Source organism: Nelumbo nucifera, chromosome 8 (genome assembly GCF_055504915.1).
Source record: "Nelumbo nucifera cultivar China Antique chromosome 8, China Antique-T2T, whole genome shotgun sequence".
Taxonomy (NCBI): Eukaryota; Viridiplantae; Streptophyta; class Magnoliopsida; order Proteales; family Nelumbonaceae; genus Nelumbo; species Nelumbo nucifera.
Genome location: NC_142656.1, coordinates 3,252,586 through 3,265,948, shown reverse-complemented (window position 1 = coordinate 3,265,948; position 13,363 = coordinate 3,252,586). Strand labels below are relative to the sequence as shown.

Below are 13,363 nucleotides of genomic sequence, written 5' to 3'. Positions count from 1 at the left end.
TAATTTATTTTGAAAAATTGAAGAACAAAGAAGAGCAAAAAAAACGACAAAAGAATAATATTGGGTTTTAAAAAAAATTATGAATTGTAATGGAATGTTAATAAACTCTAACAGCATGAGAGGATTTAATCAATTGTTAGAAAAATTGGGAATAAGTAATTTAAGACAACATATAAACACAATGGGTATAATTAATCAAATTTACTATAAATTAGGGATTATTTAGAGATTTGGCCAATTTTGATTCATTCCCCCAATTGAGGTGGGCGGGCTGAAAGTGCTGAACGATAAAAACCGTACCTATCCATTTTACAGTAATCCAGCAATCGCCAAATTCGCCATCACCATCGGGAGCGGACCCTAACCTCTCGGTCCTGTGAGTTGTGAGTCACTGAGTTGAGTTGTGGCGTTCGGACTTGGTAGTTGGCACTAAAGTAAAGAGAGATGCTTTGTGGTGCGAGAACTCTACGGTCACTCTCCTCTACTGCTCCCTCCTCCTTGTTCTTCAAGCCCAAGCCCCTTCCTTCTTTTCCTGTCAAAACCATCTGCTGTTCGTCTTCAATTCTTCCCGCCAAAATGACCATTGAACACATAGTTCTCTTCAAAGTCAAGGACAACACCGAGCCTTCCAAGATCAACGCCATGATCGGTGGTTTGAACGCCCTCACCTCTCTCGACCAGGTTCTTCACCTGTCCGCCGGACCCATCTACAGAAACCGATCTTCGGCCCTCAACTTCACCCATATGTTGCACAGTAGGTACAGAACCAAGGAGGATCTCGCCGGCTATTCTGCGCATCCCAAGCATTTGACCGTCGTGAAAGACTCCGTTTTGCCCATATGCGAAGACGTCATGGCCGTTGATTGGGTGGCCGATGATCTCGATGGCCCGATTGTTCCCTCGCCTGGCTCTGTCATGCGGGTGACTTTTCTAAAGTTGAAGGAGGGCTTGGGAGACGGAGTGAAGGGAGAGGTTTTGGGAGCTGTTGGAGCTGTTAAGGACTATGTTGGTTCGATTGACCAGTTTAGTTTCGGCGAGAATTTCTCCCCTGCGAGGGCAAAGGGGTTTTCAATTGCTTCGCTTTCTATTTTGCCTGGATCAAGTGAATTGGATGCTCTGGATTCGAATGAGGAGGCGGCGAAAGTGCACAAGGAGAAGGTTGGGGATTCACTGGACAGTGTGGTCGTGGTTGATTATGTTATCCCGCCGCCACAGTCTGCTAACCTTTGATTGATGACTTTCGACGATCAGGTCTAAATTTACTATTTATACCCTTCTCCTGAAACTCATTTTCTTAATATCCCCCCCTCCTTTCCCTTTTGTTGTTTAAATTTAGACTTAAGAGTTCAGATACTGCGCTGTGCTTCATTTTGATGTAATCAATAAAATGTGGATATAGAATCAGTTTTTCTGGTTCTAAACCATTACTTGATGACTTCTGTCATAATATTTCTTTCTCCATTTCTTTTATGCGCGAGGAATATCGATTATATTCGTGAGGTTGGTGTCTTTTACTGTTCACTAACCTCCCTTGATTTCTTGGTGAAAAAGTTGACCTCACTTCTTCGCCTGATTGGTTGGATTTGTTAACGTGTATCAGTGTAGCTTTTATTTTCTTTTAACTATCCTCCTCCTTACACTGGTCCTTTTCCTGTGCTATTATTCTAGTATTTATATTATTATATTCTCGTTATGACTTGGCATAGATCAGTCTTCCTGTAATTATTGATTTTTGTGTCTGTGTTTTATGATATGCAGCTTATCCTCGATCTCATCCTTGATGAGAAGTTCACACATACAAGTCCTTTACTTTTCTTTTGAAGTCTATGTTGGAAGCCTGTTAGTATATACATAATTCATGCACTATCTTTGTTTTGTTTTTTGAACAAAACAAATGAGTAAGCTACTTGTTAATGCAGAATTAGTAAATAAGCTGTTTGCTTTTTATGCTTTACGAACTTACTAGGCTAAGGAATGATTAAAGGTATATTTAGCACAAACAAGCTGACTTTCCACTGAGCACAGGGATTGAGCTTTGTGGTGTTCTTTAAGCAAGTGCATCCGGGGACCTTATTGGTTATTATAATGGTGCAGTCTTGTCTGTTTATATTCTTGTGGAAGAAATCTACAACTGAACTCAACAAAGCCTCGTTCCAACCATATGGGTCTGTCTACATGAACCCTGTTCCACCATTCTGTTCTGCTCAGTGCCATGTTGTGGAAGAGAAGAGAATGGGTTCTTGTAATTTGATTTATTTCTTGGCGCAGGGGGAGGGGGGCATTGCTTGGTATAATGATAAAATTTCAGGATGACAAGTGTGAGAACATAGATTTGAGTTTGTGATTGGCCACACTATTCTAAAAATGCCAAAGGTTAAGTCCATATCCAGTGCATTCTTCCTAAGATCATGTATGATCATTGTTGGTAATAGCCCCTAGTTTCAGTGATATTATAGGTTCTTCAATTATCTCTCCAACAAGCCAATGATTGTGCAATTTGGAAATGGGTTAAGTGGGTACTGGGTAGATTTAATAAGGATTTAGATCTCCCTTTACAAAGTCCAAATTAGAGTAGTAGTTGAAAGATTCAAACCTAGGACCTAAACAACTTCTCACTTTTCCAAATCTCCCTTTACAAAGTCCAAATTAGAGTAGTAGTTGAAAGAACTGGACCTAAACAACTTCTCACTTTTCCAAATCTAGGACTGACCTGTAGGTAACCCATAAAGACACTGGGAAAAGGACTCTGACTTCTAAAACAACTCAAAGTAACACTTAACTGATCCTACTACAATCAAACGGACCAAAGACAACTCCAAGGAGTCTTGTAAAAATAGAAAGATTCAAATCCCATTAATAAACAGACATGGTGACACCCTATTAATTAAATAACTTTGACTCACTAAACATATTAAATTTACAAAACCGTGGTCTCATTATGTATATAACTCAAGCAGCTATCTAATGACATCAAAATCATGCAAAATGGATGAACCCCTGCTCTTAAGACACTACCAAACAGTGTGAATTTGGAAAAACTCAAAAAATACTAAATTAAGAATCGCCCAGAAATTACTCATAAAGAAGAGAAAAAGAAAAAGAAGAAGAATCACCCAGAAATTATGAAATTGCTATTGGTTCAAGAATATGGATTTCTTCTTCAGTGGGAATTTTCCTTTCTTCAGTTCCTGCATCTGGAAGTGTCTCTTCAATTTTATGGTAAACATTATTAGTCATGTCTGGCTTCACAGTGATCCTATCCAAAACTCATTTGTCAATTTTTCTCGTATAGGTATGCAAGCAGGATAAATGTAGCTTCATTGAATATTACGGTATTAAAGCATTGCCTAGGCATTGAGCCTGGGTTACTACTTACTAGACAGTTGGTATAAACAAGAGAATTTTGGGGGTAAGGTTAGGAGGATGCCCCTTTTGTTTATTGACCCGATTGGTATTGGTTATATTCCATAAACAATTTGGGTTGATGCATGTTATGTTGCCCGAAAGATTAGAACCTCGATTATTTTAAACCAAAGAATTATTTAATTACTTTATCATCTCATGGTTTTATTTGCAGTTTAAAAGTATTTAATTAATATACCGACAGAGACATGGATACTGGAAACAGTGTGTGATATGACTATTTCCTAACATCCTGGACATGGTTATAGGCACAACTATCCCATTTAATATGCTCATATCATGCTTTTATATCTAGTTTTGATGCTAAGTACCGTTTCTTAGTACTTATTATCCTGCTAAATTTAATTAAACTTCTGACATAAACATTTTTTGTAAATGCCATTTTGCATATTATACAAATGTTGATTCTATAATTCAGATCGTTCATCTTAAGAAACTTCAGATTTGCTATGGCTGGATAGATCCTGTTGAAGTTTAGTCTTGTATTGGCATTTCTCTTTCTATTGATGAATGGCCATCTTAATTGTTATATTTTCTGTACAGGGAGAACCCCGTGAGCCTTGTATAAGCAAAACCATCCTCTTTGGTTTCGAACGTCAATCTGAGACTGAGACTGAGAAGAGGACTATTTGATATCCGACGATTAGTGCTTTGCATTTTCAGGAGATGACTTAAATTCTATCATAACGGAAAGACATGAATGATATCGGAAGAGCTTTGACCAAACAAAGCACCCCGTGAATTTTGATAATGCCAGTTGATTTGCTGTGAGTTTTTCCGATATTATGTCTTTTCCACATGGGAAAATGCCTATCAACGGAGAACGGACGCTTTAATTTTTCTACGGCATCGGCCACCAGCGCCTTAGGTGTTCACTATATGGTCGAGACCGTCAAATCCAACTGAAATTGTTGGTCTGGTCTGGTCTGGTCTGGTCTGATCTGATCTGACTGTTATAAGTTTTGGCTGGGTTCAAATTTGCAAAGCCCATTACAAATTTACAAATTTGATAACTGTTTTACTAGAGGTGGGACCATTCGATTTACTCTACACCAGCCATAAAAGTGCATATAGCACCATTAGTCACTTATCTCTCATTTTCTTTTATGGCTGGTGTGGATTATTAAAACTGTATTGTCTCGCATCCAGTAAAATAGCTATCAGATTTGGTTAGTCCATTCTCATATCTGATTAGGCCAGGGCACATTTGACATCTGTCACGTGTAGGAGATTCCACGTCAGACCCAGCACGTGTAGCCTGTTCTCCTTCCTTTCTTTTTCTCTCTGTGTACTATTAGGTCAGTGGTCACTATTCCTAATCGAGCCCAATTGGCCTACGTTTAATTCAATCATTAACTTGAAGGGCCCCCCCTTTTTATGGTCTACTTGAAGCCCATTGGATTATTCAATTTTAAACGGCCCATAAGACATCGCGGTTCAACCTTATGGACCGTCAGCGTCACCGTTCACCACCTGATGAGATTGGTTTTAAAATTTTAAAACCTTGCCTGAGAAGGTTCCTCTGACGGTGCTAAGCATTTTGCTTGTAGGTCGCTGCGATCATTAATTATTTGTAGTTTTTGGGTTTACTTAATACGTTTGTCCTGGCTGTGTTAGCCAATCAACTAGATCCAAAAGTTTCAATTCTCTTGGAGCTGATGGAAAGTGAATGTTCTAATTAAGGAGACGTGCAATCGAATTTCAAAATTTGAAGTATTGAAACGTCCGATACACCTGTTCGTGGAGTCCGGATCTCCTGTCCACACAAACTCTGTCAACGTCTACCCACATAACATCGCAGCTACACATGGGAGAACATCTCATTCTCCTAAATAGTATTATGCAGAGGGAGATGTTTCCAATTTACAGGAGTAGTGTGTTGTGTGTAGATGTGGACAGAGTTCTCATGGGCAGGAGATCTGGAGTCCTGTTCTTTGTGCGTATCAATACTTTAAACCATGTGTGTAATACAACTTTTCTGAAAATAACAAGTTGTTTCATTCATGTTTAAACCATTAAAGCGCAGGGGGGAGACTTTGCTGGGGTGCATGTGTAAGAATGCATAAAACGAAAAGTCTCGTATTGGAAAAAGAAAAGAGATTTAAGGGACTTGTATGCAAGGATTGACTCACAAGTCACAACTTAATGGTTTAAACTCTTGAGTAAGAAGTAGTGTCTAATTCTTGTGTGTAAAATGTAAATCATATACATGTGTAGGAGGTTTGAATTGGAATTTGGGTTTCATAATTAGGCAAGTGCAATCTAATTAATTAGCATGTGTGCAAAGGGTGAAATTTGGGGTAGTTGAAGAATGGAAATAGATGCAATCTAATTAATTAACGTGTGCAAAGGAATCAAGTCCGGATTTGTTCCTCACACCAACCTCACAACATGTTTCAAGTGTACATCATAAACATCTCTGATACTTATACTTGTACATTGTTATTCATGGGAAGGTTGGTGCGAGGTGCGCTCTGAGGAGCAAATCCCAAATCGGAAGAAATTTTCCCATTGCCAAGAGTTAAGTGGCCGTTTGGGGGTCCGGGATGTGACTTTTGGCATTATGAGCTGGGCCCCACACAAGAATGCCAAAAGCTATATATTTGGTAAAAATCTGAAAATTCGACATGAACGTTTCTGAACACCCAAATCACTATTCAAATATAAAGGTAACTTCAGTACACCGGTGTTCAATCACCCCAGCTCAGCTCAATTAACACAAGCACCCCAACGCAGAAACCCTCCCAAAAGGTTGTTAAAGGATGAATAGGTGCAATCTTAATTAACTAACGTGTGCGAAGGAAGCTGTGTCTCGTCGCTAGATTGAGTTAATTTAGGCATCTTGTTCCACAACCCAATTTTTCATCTACGGCAAAATTTCGTGGTTAGGGCTTATTTACAATCTATTTTTGATCCCCTGCTTCACACTCTCACTAAAAGGCTGAACCCTATTGTTCGTTTCACATTTTAATAATTTTGTCAATAAAATATTAAATATTTTATTTTTTTTTAAATTTCTAATGTTTTTATCAATAAAATAATACTTTAAATATATATTTTTTAAAATTTTAATTATTTTACAATTATTTTTATAAAAAAATTAATATTTATTGGTTAATATTAATTCATTGATGCATTTTTTCAATATATTTATCATATAAAATGCAAAAAATAGTTATTTATGATTAACCTTGTAGATCATTCATAAAAGGTATATGAGATAAATGGAATCAAAAAGTATTCACACAATGCGTACAGAACGCCATTGTGGGTGTGGACTGGTCTAGTCCACATAATTTGTCCACATTTCAAAACAGTTGTGGACTGTGGTGTGGTGTGTATTGATCCCTGCCATGCCACAGGGTGTGGTGTGGACCGGTCTACACCCACCAATTTCTCTTCCACACTACAGAACAACCCTTTAATTTTTCCAACGTCAAGAATTAAATTTGGGGAAGTTGAAGGGAATTCAGATTAACTGAACACTATAGCTGTTCAGTGGGCTGTGGAACCAATGATAGAGGTTCCACACCAGTATTAAATTCATGGCCCCGTTATAAAAGATGCGGGTCCTATACTCCTATGTATTTAATTTTGGCGTGGAACCTTATCATTGGTTCCATTCCACAGCCTGCTGAACAACTAAAGCGTTTAGCTAAACCTTACCTTGCTCAGTTGAAAGATGGATAATTGCGAGTGTAGGAAGTTGTGTATTGTGAATTGTGATTATGAGTCGTGACGTTAAACATTTCCATGTGGACTGCGTGTGTTTGTAACGCATAACAACTAGAGGTGTAAATCGGGCCGTGCTGCCCGTGGCCCGACATGGCCTGGCATGACTTTGGACCGGTCCGACACAACAGCCCACGGGTCGTGCTAGGCTCTATACGATGGTTCGTGTCGTGCTGGGCCTGGGGTTCGAAGTCCACAGGCCGGCAAGACCCAGACCGTAGTACGACCTAATATGACCCATATATACTATTTATATATTTATATATACATATACATAATATTTATATATTATATATATAATATTATATAAATTATAATTATATAGTAATATATAGTATATAATATATTAATAAAATAAACAATTGTTTTCAATTTTATTATACTAATTTATTTAATTATTGTATATATAAGCAATTGTATACATCAAAATTCATATAAATTAAAATTTTAAGTTTTTTTTTTCAATTTTTTTTGAATAAATAGGCAAAAATAGCTTTGGCCCGGTCCATGGCCCAACTTGGGCCAAGGCTTGGCCCACGGACCAGCCCAGCCCATGACACGACATGGCATGATACAGGCCCGCACGAGCCTGAGCCATGAGCCATGCCAAGCCGACCCCCAAATTTTTCACCGAAGAGAATGGTACGACCTGCACTTTACACGGGCCGGCTGTGCCGTACAACCCACTATACACCTCTAATAACAACACCACACCGCCTATGGCCATTGATTGGTTAACTCACACGTAGAGACGGGAATACTCTCTGAATCAACTCAACCGTAATGTGGGGAAAACTCATTTTCATCACATCCGACGTTCACTCGGTTCGGTCTCAGCGCAGGCCAAGATATTTAACCATAAAGGCAGACAAAACACACACATACATTTCATGATAATGTGCACCTTTTAACAAAATTAAAAAAAAATAGAATAAAAGAATTTTGGAAAATCTATGGTTTGACCCTTTACTGCACAAATTCATAATATGTTGTATTCAATGTTTTCATAATAGATAGTCAATTTTTCATAATATGTTCCATCAAGAGACCGGATTAACTGAGTTGGGTGGGATCATGTTGGAACGTTTTTTTTATTATTTTGTTAGGAGGAAATCCCCGGATCCCCACTCTGATCAACTGAAATATAAATGTTGTGTTAGGGGCTTTATAATCAATAATAATGCTCCACAACAGTTATATAAATTGATTTGTAATGTGACTGGGTATATATGAATTGAAATCAGCCTCCCACAAGATAGTTTTCCACAATGTCCCACAGTATATTCTCATCGTGTATCAGGAACATTTCTCCATGATACCTTATCATTTCTGAAATTATAGGCCCCGTTTGGCAATTCTTTCAGTAAGTCATAGCTAATTCCAAAGGCTTATAAGTTATAGGCCCCGTTTGACAACTAACTAATCTCAAAGGCTTATAAGTCATAGGCCCCATCTGTTGGACTAAAAATCGGTCTTCTCCCGTTTGGCAAGCGAAAGCCCTCTAGACCAAAATATCGGACCCAAAAAAGACGATCAAAACCCAAAATGGGCGAATTGAAGCTTTCAAGATTATGGTCTTTATGACCAAAAAATCGGTTGAATGAACAAAACCTCTTATTTCTCACTTCAACAACTCTCTGCATTGAGCACGTACCAACCGGTCGAACAAACAAACGAATGAACAAAAGCATTCGACACACATGTATTCTTTTCTTTTTTCTTCCTTTGATTTCATTGGTTTTTCTTCTTTTTTCCATGGTTGCAAGATGCCTTTCGGATTTAAGGTTTATCGTCTTCACCCAAATCCATGTTCTATATGCCATCAATTACTATTGATTTTTTTTTTGTATATTTTTAGTCACATTAACAGGAATTTAAGTAAATCTTTGATTTTTTATACATTAATTAGGGTTCACCCAAATCCAATAGACCGTACAGATCCTCAGAATTGGATTTTAGTCATACTATCAATTGCTACTATTTCTTATTCCAGGTTGTCTATACATTATGCACCAATTTGTTACATTTCTTCTACCAAAAAAAAAAAAAAAGTCTGATTCTACATTTTATTCTAGTTTTATCTTTCATTAATTAATTGATGTCACATATCCATGCTAGGGGTGTTCATAACTAGGCCCAATCCGATCAAACCAACCAATCCGGACCGACCCAACCCGAGTTGGTCGGATTTTCATCAGCACCGGTCGGTTTCAGGTTGGGCAAATTCATAAATCGATATATCGGGTCGATTTCGGTTTTTACACAAAAAAACCGAAATCGACTCGAACCGAACCGAATCAATTAGTCTTCTAACTAGTTCCTACTTAACTAGTCTTCTAGAGTTATAGTTCCTACTTAACTAAATTATATATATATATATATCCTAGTTTCTATAGTCTTTTATACCAAATAGACAACTAATTAGGCAATTACAATTAGAATTAGGTGTCCTTTTTTACTTAGATTAGAATTTAGAAAGTTTCTTGAAATATAAATATTTCAGCATTCTTTCTATAAAACAGTTTGACTTTCTATTTTATTGATAACTTTTGTTTTACTTGACACTTGTTTTTACATGAAGAATTTATTGATTTTATTCTTTACCTGAATTGAATTCAAATTTATCTTGGACTCTTGAACAACAGCTAATTCAGATTTACATTGGACTCTGAATTGAATTCAGATGGCTGAAATGATGGTCAAATAAATTTCCTTCTAGTTCTAGGCTTCTCTGTCCTTTTTGTATAGAAGCAAAACCGAAATCGACCCAACCCGATTCAAACCGACCAGATCGATTTTACCTATCAGTGGATCGGTTTCGGTTTCCACCTTAGGTAACCCGACCAGGTCGGGTCAGTTGAAAAAATCCCAGTAAACCGATCCAACCCGACCCGTGAACAGCCCTAATCCATGCAACTTGTACTCTCGTGCTCAATGTTCTTGGCATTCAAAACAAAATTGCACAATTAATGATTCCGGACAAAATATATGTTCAATGCTGTCTATTGCTCTCTTCTCGCTGTGATCCATTTATGATGGAAAGTGGAAACAAGCACATACATAGATTGATGGGAGGAAGAAATTAACCTAATTCTCCTTGGTAGTTGAAGCACGTGCATAGAGGGTGTAGGTGTTCTGAAGTCTGAACCATTAAATCATCACACATAATTCCATAGCCTGTCCAAACCAACTCTCTACTCGACCGCCAGGCTATGACCTCGTGTCTAAATCGAAGGCGAAAAAGAAGCGCCCTGAAAGAGACAAGAATGATGCAAAAGATTTTTTGATGAAAAAAGTTAAACAGAACACGTATAATAGCAAAGAGAGGCCTGGATGAAATGACACGGACATTAGTTCTTGCTATGACAAAGTCTTCTGTGGTATGCTATGGCCTATGGATCAAAATCTCATGAGCATCCCTTTTTTGTCGGCTATGTGTTGCTGGTCAGGTCCCACATAGTAGGGAGCTACACTTGCTGGATTCATCTTTGTTGGAGGCATCTAATCGATTTTTTAGCATTTCTTAAGTTTGTGTCGTTTGCAAAGATTTCTCGACTTGTTTTTTTCCCGGTGCTCTTAGTTACATGTTTTAATCCTATTTTGTTTAGATTGAAAATTAAAAAAAAAAAATTAGTAAGGGTAATGTTCGGGTCATGGCTGAGTTGGCCCTGCGAGATACGTGGCCGCCCAACTATTGCCCTGTCACGTCATTCTAATTCGGCTGGGTCGGCATAGATCAGCCACATCGGACTAGCTCGACCAAGCTACACTATTAATATGGAACCCCATCTTATCCTTTCAGCCACGTCAACTACACGTCATATGGATGAGCACAACTACGGGTAAAGAGGAGTAAGGAAGACGACTCCACTGGGGAATGAAACTCTATACCTCGGCGGCTAACTTCATCCTGACAACCCCGGAAGCCTAGTCCGAGCAGGACACGGATTTTCGGCTATAAAAAGGTACTCCATGCTCGAGGTAAGGGATCCAACTTCTAAGACCTACACCGCTACTTAGCTCGGACTGGCATCCTTATAACTTGACCCGACTACCCTATCACCCCCTACTGACTTAAGCGTCAGAGTTCTTACCCGAGGATAACTCCTCGGAACTCTGACTTTTGTTTCCTTAACCATAGGTCTTGAAGTACGGCCTCGTCCTTGTAGCTCGGCCCTATCCTGCCAACAAGGACTATCTGACTGCCCTCCTCGATTTGTGCACCACCTCGAATTAAGCAGTCTCGGGTAAAATATGTCATTTGAATGATTCCATTAGTCGAAAGTCTGACAGGGGTGGTTTTATATCAGAAAATTGAAGGGTGGTTTAAATCTTTTACCCTATGAATTAATGTACGCACGACAAGGCTAGCTTCGCTCCGACAACATTCAAATGGACAAAATTAGTGGAACCCTCATTTCCCACCTCAATGATAGATGCTTGGTTCATCTGCAGCGGCATATTTGTGAGGTGTAAATATGCTTTCTTTTCTGACAGCTTTCATTTCTCTACTTTTTCTTTCAAGCCAAATATAGCCTTTATGAAAAGGGTTCAGATGTAGTAGGCACGTTAGGTAAGCACAATGAGTGAGTACCTAATAGTTATGTGACACCTGTTCTAGCTAATGCACGTTTCATCCAAACATTTTTGCTCTGTTAGACAGGAATTATCTATTATTTTATAATCTTTGTCAAAATAATTAAAAATAAAAACAATAAAAAAGAAACACTTAAATGTGTTGGGAGTTGGAACTCATTGGACTCTCTCCTGCCATTTAGGATTCTCCCACCTCTGGACCTTCAACTACTGGTTGAAAGCATCAATTTAACAAAAAGAAAGTAAATTATAATAATAAGAAATAGATATAATATAGGTTACTATGGGAATGTTTTTTCTTAAACATTTGTTTGAAAATTATAAATTAAAGTACACAATTTAATAAGTTTGATATAAAGTAAAAATTGGTTTTATCTTTATATCAGATACATTGAGGAAGAATGGCAAGTTAGAGAATTCAGTCTAGGCATAAGAAATATTCTCTAAAATTGCAACTTGTAATGTTTTATTATATATTAATTCTCTAAAATTAGAGCATTCACAAAAAATAAAAAGCTTTTAAGTAAATTACTAGTTTTTGCAAGAAATTGTCTATTTTAGGATACTTTATAATTAGCATAGATGAATTTTAATGCCTATGGTATTTGTCTCGTCGTTTTTGTTTATTAAGAAAGACATAAACTATTATAGTTTTGACAAGAAAAGATATAATTAATTCTGACAAAAAAGACATAATTACTTTTAAAAAAGGGTGAATCAATTTTTTAGGAATATGCATAAACTATTCTAACAAATTGATAGAGTTAACACATGTGTTTTTGACTTACAAATTTACAATAATCAGGGTAGTTTTCTTGCCCTTTTGCATGATAAAAAGCAACGCTCGTAGCAGAAGTTCAGAACCCTCTTTATAATTGCAAACACAACGAATGAGGAAGAAGATGGCTAGGAAAAGCTATGGTATGAGAGAACTCGGTTGTAGTTGTTGAAGGTTGGAATCAGAGAGAGAAACCTAAATGGCAGAAGGTTGGAGAGAGTCCAATGAGTTCCAACTCCCAACAAGTTTAGGTCTTCCTTTTTCATTGTTTTTTATTTTTAATCAAGTTGAGTGCCTGCCCCAACCAACCATTTGCAGTGGCTGAAGGTCCAGAGGTGAGAGAATCCTAAACCGCAGATGGTTGGAGAGAGTCCAATGAGTTCCAACTCCTAACACGTTTAGGTGTTCATTTTTTATTGTTTTTTATTTTTAATTATTTTGACAAAGATAATAAAATAATAGATAATTCCTATCTAATGGAGCAAAAACGTTTGGATGAAAAGCATATTAGCTGGAACAGGTGTCACACAACTAGACCTATTCATGGGTCGGGCCGGGCTTTTGCTCTTCATTAACAAGATTTTTTTTTGCCCGAGCCCAAGCCCGACCCGACCAATGGGCCTACAACTTGGGCTCGAGCCCGACCCTCATAAAAAGCCCGAAGCCCGACTTAACAGAGGCTGAAATGCAGGGCGACTGAGTTCACTGGTGGTGCAGCTAGCACCGGTGCCTGATTTCGCCATCGCCAATGCTTGAGTTCGCCATCGCCAATGCTTGAGTTCGCCATCGCTGATGCTTGAGTTCATTGGTTCCTGAGAATATGCAACAATGCAT

The 13,363-nt window shown here is 38.0% G+C and overlaps 1 pseudogene across 1 annotated transcript; it reads left to right on the top strand.

Annotated features, from left to right (window-relative positions):
• The first annotated feature begins 277 nt into the window (after positions 1-277).
• On the top strand, positions 278-4,204 carry LOC104600589 (stress-response A/B barrel domain-containing protein UP3 pseudogene; annotated as a pseudogene). The gene is made up of 2 exons (XR_016079194.1): positions 278-1,251; positions 3,967-4,204. The product of XR_016079194.1 is annotated as a stress-response A/B barrel domain-containing protein UP3 pseudogene (transcript).
• The last annotated feature ends 9,159 nt before the right edge of the window (positions 4,205-13,363 follow it).